Raw genomic sequence first — 13,168 nt, forward strand, 5'->3', positions numbered from 1 at the left:
ATTTGAGAGCTTCAGTGAGACTGACTTCCCTTGAGCCGGATTTTAAACTGGAATCATTTCTGATGACCCGGAACTTCTTCATTGAGCCGGGATTTTGTAACTGTCATATACTTTCTAAACCGAAAACTTTCTGACGGCCTTTAAATTTTCATCAATATAACAGTAGCCTCCGGGACCGGGTTATCTTTCCTCTTAAATTTGCTGAAACTGGCAAGATTTGCTTGAGTCATATCATTGTAGCCCCCTCAAGGCGACTCGAGGAGTTGGCTTGAGATTCTTCATATTTGACCGTGATATAATCTGGCATAACTTGTATATCATTGGTGTTGATAGCACGATGTGAATCCATAGAAGGTTGAGGTGACTGCGGTGGGTTATAAATGATCCCGTATGAGCCGTGTCAGCAACTCGGTCAATGGTTCCTTCCAACTGGCGATTTGAAGTTAACCAAATTGTAGTGGTGGCGACTTGTGCGCCTGCCCATTGAGCCACCCAGTGCAGACGGCGGTTGATAGTATATGATAATTTGCCTCCATTTTGTTGAAAGAAAACCGGGTTACCCAAGTTGTGACTTGCTCATACTCAATTAACAGCTCATGCAGACAGGTGCGGCCCGATATGTTGATGCAGTCCAGGCCGCGAGAGACGGATGAAAAAGACGACCGCAGCTGCAGAGGCGGCAGAAAACAGATGAGCCGGCCGCGGCGTTGTAAGTCGGTGCAGACGGGCGAGTCAACCATGTTATGTTGATGTAGTGAACAATTGTCCTGCATCAATTGCAAACCAGAGTAATTGTTCTTTGTCAAAAAAATAATGTATGTTAATAAACTTTAATGGATAGATATCACCTGATTGTTCGGATGACGAATGATCCGTTTAATGCAACAGAGACAGCTCAGGCAGACCGACGACTCAATACAATCCCGGCGGTTCACATAGACCGGCGACTCCCAGCGGCTCAATATGCGGCATTTGAACAATGTGTTTCCTGGCCAGTGCATCAGACTGGTCATCGCATGCCCGGGCGCACCAATTAAAACAGATCCATTATTCAGACGCCTTGACGATTTGAACTTTCACTTGCAACCTCAGGACCTGATCTCTGGCGACTTTGCAATGAACAGAAGCGGGCTGAGGTAGAGGTGACACGGCAACAGCGGCGACTGGGTCAACAGAGTACACACACATTGTAATTTGGAGAAGGCAGTCAAAGCGCCGTCCTGCAGATGTCATGGCAACTGCAGCAGACGGCTTGGAGCAACGGAGGCTCAAGGCCGCGCGGACGGCGGCTCACCAGTCTCAGCTGCGGAGCCAACAAGCCATCGAGGTAGGCCGCGATGAAAGCGGCGGTTTGCGAGCAATGACGGCGGTTTTGTAGTAGAAGAAATGAACTGGCGAGGCGACTCTAGACAGGCCACGGCGGTGAGTGGGTGAACCTGTTGTTGAGCAGAAGGCAGGTCGGGCAGCTCAGAGGCGGGGCCGCACACCACTGCGGCAGAGTCTGGCATAAACATAGTCGGCTTGGAAGCAACCTCCATGAAAATTGGCGTGCAACATCTCAAACGATCACCAAGCCAGAACTAGTTTTATTCCAAAGCTAGCTAGCAGTGCATCAGTCAACTTAATTTGACCGATTCCAGCTAGCCACACCATTCCTTTTAGCAACACCAGCTTGGAAAAACAACGACGCTCAAAGGGCAGCGGCGGCCGGTTTCAGGGACAGCGGCAGCAGCTCGCAGAGGGTGCGAGGCCGGGGCAAATCGGTGCACCGGTGAGGCCGGCAAGGCAGCAGCCCTAATGCGGCAGCTGGACCGGCGACTTGGCGGGGGCGGCTCAGGGAGAGCGGAGGCGCGAGGTCGACGAGGTCGACGAGGCGGGGCCTGTGGCTGTGTCGATGGAAGCGGCCGGTGACTTTACGCAAGGTTAGGGCGAGGGCGGCGCGGACCGAGATCATAACAGCAGCATCCGAGTCCAACTCCCATCCCCCGTCCATGTTCTAGTCTCTGTTGTTGGCTTAACTGTTCACGTCTGTGTCTTCCAGGTCGTGGCCGGTTTCGAGGCTGAGCCTGATTCCCCCTTTTTTTGACATATGGAACAATCGCAGCTTTTCCTTACGTGCACCCATAGTTGTATGCACGAATCAGTGGGGCTTGGTGGATTGGCACTGTTATTTTCGATTTGACCATAAGCCGTCGGTACGGATCGGATCTGCAGCGGAAAAACTCCATAGCCTCAACAACACGCTCCAAAAATTAACCTGACGTCGGATCACCGGATCATAAGTACGTGCCACGGCACGCAACGCCACTCGAACTTCTGATGTAGATCTTTTCAACCGGCTCTTCTTTACCGGCAAAAAATTGCAAACTTCTCGATCCCTGAGTGAGGTCCCTCCAAGAACTCAACATCACCGTGCGCGGGCCCCACGGTGGGCGCCAACTGTCGTGGTTTTGTCACGGCAGATGTCCTAGTGTGAGGACTTAGTCGTGAGGCCAATGCATCTATGTAGTAGCTTGAGAGGGGTTGAGTGGAATCGAGAGACGCAACACACAAGACAAGGATTTAGACAGCTTCGGGCCCCGGGAAACATCATCCGGTAATAGCCCTACATGTTGTTTGAGGCTAGGTCTCATTATCCTCATGGGGGAGTCGCCGTAAACCGGTTCTTCTAGTTGTGTCTAGCCCTAGAGATTATTGCTTGTTGCTTGTCCCTCTTTGGGGAGCCCTGCCCCTCCTTATATATGTTGAAGGGGCGGGTTACATGTGGAGTCCTATTAGGATTAGGACTAGTCTATCTCTAATACAAACCGGATACAAGTCCAGGTCTTAACTCCTTGTAAGACAAATATTCCTCACGCCTTTCCTCTTAAACCGGCCCACCATGAGCCGGCCTTCTGGGCCTTGGGCCTTGTCACCGTCTGTCCCGCCCGCCGGGTTACCAGTGAATCATAATGTTCAGTCAGGTTGCTTGTAAACCGTCTGGTCTGTGCGGGTCGTCGGTGAATCGCCGAGTGTCAGTGGGGTCTCAAATAAACCGCCCAGTCCGGTCGGGTTATACTTCCGCCGGTTTACACCACGGGGTATATCCCCGAGAGAGGGAGTGGAGGGCAGCCGTGACCCCTTCCCCTGGCGCAGCCCCTCCCTCCTCCAACACTCCTCCTCCTCCGTAGTGCTTGGCGAAGCTCTGCAGGAGAACCGCAAGCTCCACCACCACGCCGTCGTGCTGCCGGAGCTCTCCCTCAACTTCTCCTCTCCCCTTGCTGGATCAAGAAGGAGGAGACGTCCCCGGGCTGTACGTGTGTTGAACGCGGAGGCACCGTCCGTTCGGCGCTTGGATCGGGTCTACCGCGATTTGAATCGCCGCGAGTACGACTCCATCAACCGCGTTCTTGTAACGCTTCCGCTTAGCGATCTTCAAGGGTATGAAGATGCACTCCCTCTCTCGTTGCTAGCATCCTAGATTGATCTTGGTGATACGTAGGAAAATTTTGAATTATTACTACGTTCCCTTGTTGGAAATATGCCCTAGAGGCAATAATAAATTGGTTATTATTATATTTCCTTGTTCATGATAATCCTTTATTATCCATGCTAAAATTGTATTGAAAGGAAACTCAGATACATGTGTGGATACATAGACAACACCATGTCCCTAGTAAGCCTCTAGTTGACTAGCTCGTTGATCAATAGATGGTTACGGTTTCCTGACCATGGACATTGGATGTCGTTGATAACGGGATCACATCATTAGGAGAATGATGTGATGGACAAGACCCAAACCTAAGCCTAGCACAAGATCGTGTAGTTCGTTTGCTAAGAGCTGTTCTAATGTCAAGTATCATTTCCTTAGACCATGAGATTGTGCAACTCCCGGATACCGTAGGAATGCTTTGGGTGTACCAAACGTCACAACGTAACTGGGTGGCTATAAAGGTGCACTACAGGTATCTCCGAAAGTGTCTGTTGGGTTGGCACGAATCGAGACTGGGATTTGTCACTCCGTGTAAACGGAGAGGTATCTCTGGGCCCACTCGGTAGGACATCATCATAATGTGCACAATGTGACCAAGGAGTTGATCACGGGATGATGTGTTACGGAACGAGTAAAGAGACTTGCCGGTAACGAGATTGAACAAGGTATCGGGATACCGACGATCGAATCTCGGGCAAGTAACATACCGATTGACAAAGGGAATTGTATACGGGATTGATTGAATCCCCGACATCGTGGTTCATCCGATGAGATCATCGTGGAACATGTGGGAGCCAACATGGGTATCCAGATCCCGCTGTTGGTTATTGGCCGGAGAACGTCTCGGTCATGTCTGCATGGTTCCCGAACCCGTAGGGTCTACACACTTAAGGTTCGATGACGCTAGGGTTATAGGGAATAGATATACGTGGTTACCGAATGTTGTTCGGAGTCCCGGATGAGATCCCGGACGTCACGAGGAGTTCTGGAATGGTCCGGAGGTAAAGATTTATATATGGGAAGTCCCGTTTTGGCCACCGGAAGAGTTTCGGGCGTCACCGGTAATGTACCGGGACCACCGGAGGGTTCCGGGGGTCCACCGGGAGGGGCCACCAGCCCCGGAGGGCCCTATGGGCTGTATGTGGAGAGGGACCAGCCCCTTAGTGGGCTGGGCGCCTTCCCTCCCAGGGCCCATGCGCCTGGGGGTTTGGGGAACCCTAAGGGGAGGCGCCCCCTTGCCTTGGGGGGCAAGGCAACCCCCCTGGCCGCCGCCCCCTCCTCAGATTGGATCTGAGGGGGCCGGCCCCCCTCTCCCTTGCCCCTATATATATGTGGGGGGTGGGAGGGCAGCAGCAATCCAAGTTCTGGCGCAGCCCTTCCCCTCTTCCATGTCCTCCTCCTCTCCCGCGGTGCTTGGCGAAGCCCTGCAGGATTGCCACACTCCTCCATCACCACCACGCCGTCGTGCTGCTGCTGGACGGAGTCTTCCCCAACCTCTCCCTCTCTCCTTGCTGGATCAAGGCGTGGGAGACGTCACCGGGCTGCACGTGTGTTGAATGCGGAGGCACCGTTCTTCGGTGCTTAGATCGGAATCAACCACAATCTGAATCGCTACGAGTACGACTCCTTCATCCGCGTTCTTGCAACGCTTCCGCATAGCGATCTACAAGGGTATGTAGATGCACTCCCCTTCCCCTCGTTGCTAGATTCCTCCATAGATTGATCTTGGTGATGCGTAGAAAATTTTGAATTTCTGCTACGTTCCCCAACAGTGGCATCATGAGCTAGGTCTATGCGTAGTTTCTATGCATGAGTAGAACACAAAGTAGTTGTGGGCGTCGATTTTGTCAATTTACTTGCCGTTACTAGTCTTATCTTGATTCGGCGGCATCGTGGGATGAAGCATCCCGGACCGACCTTACACGTACACTTACGTGAGACAGGTTCCACTGACTGACATGCACTAGTTGCATAAGGTGGCTAGCGGGTGTCTGTCTCTCCCACTTTAGTCGGATCGGATTCGATGAAAAGGGTCCTTATGAAGGGTAAATAGAAATTGGCATATCACGTTGTGGCTTTTGCGTAGGTAAGAAACGTTCTTGCTAGAATCCCATAGCAGCCACGTAAAACATGCAACAACAATTAGAGGACGTCTAACTTGTTTTTGCAGGGTATGCTATGTGATGTGATATGGCCAAAAGGATGTGATGAATGATATATGTGATGTATGAGATTGATCATGTTCTTGTAATAGGAATCACGACTTGCATGTCGATGAGTATGACAACCGGCAGGAGCCATAGGAGTTGTCTTAATTTATTGTATGACCTGCGTGTCAATGAAAACGCCATGTAATTACTTTACTTTATTGCTAACCGTTAGCCATAGTAGTAGAAGTAATAGTTGGCGAGACAACTTCATGAAGACACAATGATGGAGATCATGATGATGGAGATCATGGTGTCATGCCGGTGACGAAGGTGATCATGCCGCGCCTCGAAGATGGAGATCAAAGGCGCAGGATGATATTGGCCATATCACGTCACTTTATGATTTGCATGTGATGTTTATCATGTTTACATCTTATTTGCTTAGAACGACGGTAGCATAAATAAGATGATCCCTCACTAAAATTTCAAGAGACGTGTTCCCCCTAACTGTGCACCGTTGCGAAGGTTCGTTGTTTCGAAGCACCACGTGATGATCGGGTGTGATAGATTCTAACGTTCGAATACAACGGGTGTTGACGAGCCTAGCATGTACAGACATGGCCTCGGAACACATGCGAAACACTTAGGTTGACTTGACGAGCCTAGCATGTACAGACATGGCCTCGGAACACAAGAGATCGAAAGGTCGAACATGAGTCGTATAGTAGATACGATCAACATGGAGATGTTCACCGATGATGACTAGTCCGTCTCACGTGATGATCGGACACGGCCTAGTTTGACTCGGATCATGTATCACTTAGATGACTAGAGGGATGTCTATCTGAGTGGGAGTTCATTAAATAATCAGATGAACTTCATTATCATGAACATAGTCAAAAGGTCTTTGCAAATTATGTCATAGCTTACGCTTTAGTTCTACTGTTTAAGATATGTTCCTAGAGAAAATTTAGTTGAAAGTTGATAGTAGCAATTATGCGGACTGGGTCCGTAAACTGAGGATTGTCCTCATTGCTGCACAGAAGGCTTATGTCCTTAATGCACCGCTCGGTGTGCTGAACCTCAGCGTCGTCTGTAGATGTTGCGAAACATCTGACATACACGTTTTGATGACTACGTGATAGTTCAGTGCGTAATGCTAACGGTTTAGAATTGTGGCACCAAAGACGTTTTTGAAACGTCGCAGAACATATGAGATGTTCCGAAGACTGAAATTGGGATTTCAGACTAGTGCCCACGTCAAGAGGTATGAGACCTCTGACAAGTTTCTTAAGCCTGCAAACTAAGGGAGAAAAGCTCAATCGTTGAGCATGTGCTCAGATTGTCTGAGTACCACAATCGCTTGAATCGAGTGGGAGTTAATCTTCCAGATGAGATAGTGATGGTTCTCCATAGTCACTGCCACCAAGCTATTAGAGCTTCGTGATGAACTATAACATATCAGGGATAGATATGATGATCCTTGAGCTATTCGCGATGTTTGACACCGCGAAAGTAGAAATCAAATAGGAGCATCAATTGTTGATGGTTAGTAAAACCACTAGTTTCTAGAAGGGCAAGGGCAAAAGGGATACTTCATGAAACAGCAAATCATTTGCTGCTCTAGTGAAGAATCCCAAGGTTGAACCCAAACCCGAGACTAAGTGCTTCTGTAATGAGGGGGACAGTCACTGAAGCAGAACTACCCTAGATACTTGGTAGATGAGAAGGCAGGCAAGGTCGACAGAAGTATATTGGATATACATTATATGAATGTGTACTTTACTAGTACTCCTAGCAGCACCAGGGTATTAGATACCGGTTCGGTTGCTAAGAGTTAGTAACTCGAAATAAAAGCTGCAGAATAAACGGAGACTAGCTAAAGGTGAGATGACGATATGTGTTGGAAGTGTTTCCAAGGTTGATGTGATCAAGCATCGCATGCTCCCTCTACCATCGAGATTGGTGTTAAAGCCAAATAGTTGTTATTTGGCGTTTGCGTTGAGCATAAACATGATTGGATTATGATTATCGCAATACGGTTATTCATTTAAAGAGAATAATGGTTACTCTATTTATTTGAATAATACCTTCAATGGTCTTGCACCTAAAATGAATCTCGATCGCAGTGATACACATGTTCGTGCCAAAAGATACAAAATAGTAATGATAGTACCACATACTTGTGGCACTGCCATTTGAGTCATAATGGTATAGAACGCATGAAGAAGCTCCATGTAGATGGATCTTTGGACTCACTCGTTTTTGAAAAGATTGAGACATGCGAACCATGTCTATTGGTATAACGCATGAAGAAACTCCATGCAGATGGATCGTTTGGACTCACTTGATTTTGAATCACTTGAGACATGCAAATCATACCACATGGGCAAGATGACTGAAAGGCCTCATTTTCAGTAAGATGGAACAAGAGAGCAACTTGTTGGAAGTAATACATTTTGATGTATGCAGTCCAATGAGTGCTGAGGCATGCAGTGGATATCGTTATGTTCTTACTTCACAGATGATTTGAGTAGATGCTGAGTGTATTTACTTGATGAAACACAAGTCTGAATTATTGAAAGGTTCAAGTAATTTCAGAGTGAAGTTGAAGATCGTCGTGACAAGAGGATAAAATGTCTGTGATATGATCATAGAGATGAGTATCTGAGTTACGAGTTTGGCACACAATTAAGACATTGTGGAAAGTGTTTCACAATTAATACCGCCTGGAACACCACAGTGTGATGGTGTGTCCGAACATCATAACTGCACCCTATTGGATATGGTGCATACCATGATGTCTCTTATCGAATTACCACTATCGTTTATGGGTTAGGCATTAGAGATAACCGCATTCACTTTAAAAGGGGCACCACGCAATTCCGTTGAGACGACACCGTTTAGAGAAACCTAAGTTGTCGTTTCTTAAAAGTTTGGGGTTGCGATGCTTATGTGAAAAGGTTTCAGGCTGATAAGCTCGAACCCGAAGCGGATAAATGCATCTTCATATAATACCCAAAACAGTTGGGTATACCTCCTATTTCAGATCTGGAAGCAAAAGTAATTGCTTCTAGAAACGGGTCCTTTCTCGAGGAAAAGTTTCTCTCGAAAGAATTGAGTGGGACGATGGTGGAGACTTGATGAGGTTATTGAACCATAACTTCAACTAGTGTGTAGCAAGGCACAGGAAGTTGTTCCTATGGCACCTACACCAATTGAAGTGGAAGCTTATGATAGTGATCATGAAACTTCGGATCAAGTCACTACCAAACCTCGTAGGATGACGAGGATGCGTACTACTTCAGAGTAATGCGTGATCCTGTCTTGGAAGTCATGTTGCTAGACAACAATGAACCTACGAGCTATGGAGAAGCGATGGTGGGCCCATATTCTGACAAATGGTTAGAAGCCATGAAATCCGAGAGAGGATCCATGTATAAAAAGCAAAGTATAGACTTTGGAAGAAATACTTGATGGTCGTAAGGCTGTTGGGTGCAGATGGATTTTAAAAGGAAGACAGACAATTATGGTAAGTGTCGGCTTGTCGTTAAGATGTTTTCCGACAAGTTCAAGGAGTTGACTACGATGAGACTTTCTCACTCGTAGCGATGCTAAGAGTCTGTTGGAATTATATTAGCAGTTACTGCATTATTTATGAAATCTTGCAGATAGGATGTCAAAACATTGTTTCCTCGACGATTTTCTTGAGGAAAGGTTGTATGTGATACAACCAGAAGGTTTTGTCAATCCTGAAAAATGCTAACAAGTATGCAATGCTCCAGCAATCCTTCTAAGGACTGGAGTAAGCATCTCGGAGTTGGAATGTACGCTTTGATGAGATGATCAAAGATTTTGGGTTTATACAAAGTTTGTTAGAAACTTGTATTTACTATAAAGTGAGTGGGAGCGCTACAACATTTCTGATAAGTATATGTGAATGACATATTGTTGATCCGAAATGATGTAGAATTTCTGGAAAGCATAAAGGGTTGTTTGAAAGGAGTTTTTCAAAGGAAGACCTGGATAAAGCTGCTTACATATTGGGCATCAAGATCTATAGAGATAGATCAAGACGCCTGATGATACTTTCAAAGAATACATACCGTGACAAGATTTTGAAGGAGTTCAAAATAGATCAGCAAAGAAGGAGTTCTTGGCTGTGTTACAAGGTGTGAGTATTGAGTAAGACTCAAGACCTGACCACAGCAGAAGAGAGAGAAAGGACGAAGGTCGTCCCCTATGCTTTAGACGTAGACTCTACAGTATGCTATGCTGTGTACCGCACTTGAAGTGTGCCTTACCATGAGTTGGTCAAGGGGTACAATAGTGATCCGGGAATGGATCACATGACAGCGGTCGAACTTATCCTTAGTATCTAGTGGACTAAGGAATTTTCTCGATTATGGAGGTGAAAAGGAGTTCGTCGTAAAGGGTTACGTCGATGCGAACTTTGACACTAATCCGGATGACTCTGAGTAGTAAACCGGATTCGTATAGTAGAGCAGTTATTTGAAATGGCTCCAAGTAGCGCGTGGTAGCATCCACAAGATGACATAGATATTCGTAAAGCACACACGGATCTGAAAGGTTCAGACCCGTTGACTAATAACCTCTCTCACAAGCATAACATGATCAAACCAGAACTCATTGAGTGTTAATCACATAGTGATGTGAACTAGATTGTTGACTCTAGTAAACTCTTTGGATGTTGGTCACATGGTGATGTGACCTGTGAGTGTTAATCACATGGTGATGTGAACTAGATTATTGACTCTAGTGCAAGTGGGAGACTGTTGGAAATATGCCCTAGAGGCAATAATAAATTGGTTATTATTATATTTCCTTGTTCATGATAATCGTTTATTATCCATGCTAAAATTGTATTGATAGGAAACTCAGATACATGTGTGGATACATAGACAACACCATGTCCCTAGTAAGCCTCTAGTTGACTAGCTCGTTGATCAATAGATGGTTACGGTTTCCTGACCATGGACATTGGATGTCGTTGATAACGGGATCACATCATTAGGAGAATGATGTGATGGACAAGACCCAATCCTAAGCCTAGCACAAGATCGTGTAGTTCGTTTGCTAAGAGCTTTTCTAATGTCAAGTATCATTTCCTTAGACCATGAGATTGTGCAACTCCCGGATACCGTAGGAATGCTTTGGGTGTACCAAACGTCACAACGTAACTGGGTGGCTATAAAGGTGCACTACAGGTATCTCCGAAAGTGTCTGTTGGGTTGGCACGAATCGAGACTGGGATTTGTCACTCCGTGTAAACGGAGAGGTATCTCTGGGCCCACTCGGTAGGACATCATCATAATGTGCACAATGTGACCAAGGAGTTGATCACGGGATGATGTGTTACGGAACGAGTAAAGAGACTTGCCGGTAACGAGATTGAACAAGGTATCGGGATACCGACGATCGAATCTCGGGCAAGTAACATACCAATTGACAAAGGGAATTGTATACGGGATTGATTGAATCCCCGACATCGTGGTTCATCCGATGAGATCATCGTGGAACATGTGGGAGCCAACATGGGTATCCAGATCTCGCTGTTGGTTATTGGCCGGAGAACGTCTCGGTCATGTCTGCATGGTTCCCGAACCCGTAGGGTCTACACACTTAAGGTTCGATGACGCTAGGGTTATAGGGAATAGATATACGTGGTTACCGAATGTTGCTCGGAGTCCCGGATGAGATCCCGGACGTCACGAGGAGTTCCGGAATGGTCCGGAGGTAAAGATTTATATATGGGAAGTCCCGTTTTGGCCACCGGAAGAGTTTCGGGCGTCACCGGTAATGTACCGGGACCACCGGAGGGTTCCGGGGGTCCACCGGGAGGGGCCACCAGCCCCGGAGGGCCCTATGGGCTGTATGTGGAGAGGGACCAGCCCCTTAGTGGGATGGGCGCCTTCCCTCCCAGGGCCCATGCGCCTGGGGGTTTGGGGAAACCCTAAGGGGAGGCGCCCCCCTTGCCTTGGGGGGCAAGGCAACCCCCTTGGCCGCCGCCCCCTCCTCAGATTGGATCTGAGGGGGCCGGCCCCCCTCTCCCTTTCCCCTATATATATGTGGGGGGTGGGAGGGCAGCAGCAACCCAAGTTCTGGCGCAGCCCTTCCCCTCTTCCATGTCCTCCTCCTCTCCCGCGGTGCTTGGCGAAGCCCTGCAGGATTGCCACGCTCCTCCATCACCACCACGCCGTCGTGCTGCTGCTGGACGGAGTCTTCCCCAACCTCTCCCTCTCTCCTTGCTGGATCAAGGCATGGGAGACGTCACCGGGTTGCACGTGTGTTGAACGCGGAGGCACCGTTCTTCGGTGCTTAGATCGGAATCAACCGCGATCTGAATTGCTACGAGTACGACTCCTTCATCCGCGTTCTTGCAACGCTTCCGCATAGCGATCTACAAGGGTATGTAGATGCACTCCCCTTCCCCTCGTTGCTAGATTCCTCCATAGATTGATCTTGGTGATGCGTAGAAAATTTTGAATTTCTGCTACGTTCCCCAACATCCCTAACAGAAGTACACTCTTTAAAGGATGGAGGGAGTCTATATATACTAATTGGGAGTTATGCCAATATGGATGGCTGTTGATTTCCACTGGTAGTTCATGAAGCCGCCATTACAAATCGGAGGGGAAAGTTCAAGCGACCACAGCCTCTTCCATTGCCAAGATCGTAGGTGAAGAGGATCAGACGGGAATGTATGAGACTTGGGTAGGGGAAGGGGATCAGATGGGAAGGTGTGAGACTCGGGTAGGGGAAGGGGATCAGACGGGAAGGTGTGGGCCTCATTATGATGCGGCTTCGTAGTATAGCCCAGCAGCAATAAATCGAGTCGTGGGATGTAACATGCGGACGGTGTGAGCAACATGATGACCTGGACGCATGAGAATATAGTGCACGTTGATGTGGCAAGGGTGCTGATGTGGATTGCCTGCATGTCAAGAGAAATAGGTCAGTGGGGATGAACTATTTAGGCATTATAGATTGTTTTGAGAACACGGACATTCTTCAGGGTGAAAACCTAAGATCTTGGATCGGGCAACAACGGCGCTTGTGCACTATTCCCTTCTTGGAGGCGTTGCTTTTGGAGACTTTTTATGTTTTCGCGTGTTGTATTAGGTGGTGGTAGGTGTGCTGCTGTTGAGAGGAGCCGATCGCTGTGGCGGGACTTTTCTTTCCCTTTCTTTTTTTTCTTCTTTGGTTGTGTGCATCCTGGATGTCCATGACATTTTGTAGGTGCAGAGGATGGCGTAATTGGTATCTTGGTGATATTAATATATTCTTCTTTTAAAAAAAGATGGGAGTCTCTTGGTATATGAACCAAATTCTACGTATTTAATGTCATCATTGGAGATCTGTATGTACACGAGTGCGGACATTTTAAACATTTTTTGCATGATATACGTGTCTCATTAATAAAATAAATATTCAATTACAAGTCACATAAACATCGACATTACAGGACTGAAAAGATAGGATAATCCTATGCAAAAAAACAGTGCATGTCCCTCTCCACTAAGGA

This window comes from Triticum aestivum, chromosome 7D, assembly GCF_018294505.1.
Source record: "Triticum aestivum cultivar Chinese Spring chromosome 7D, IWGSC CS RefSeq v2.1, whole genome shotgun sequence".
NCBI classification, from domain to species: domain Eukaryota; kingdom Viridiplantae; phylum Streptophyta; class Magnoliopsida; order Poales; family Poaceae; genus Triticum; species Triticum aestivum.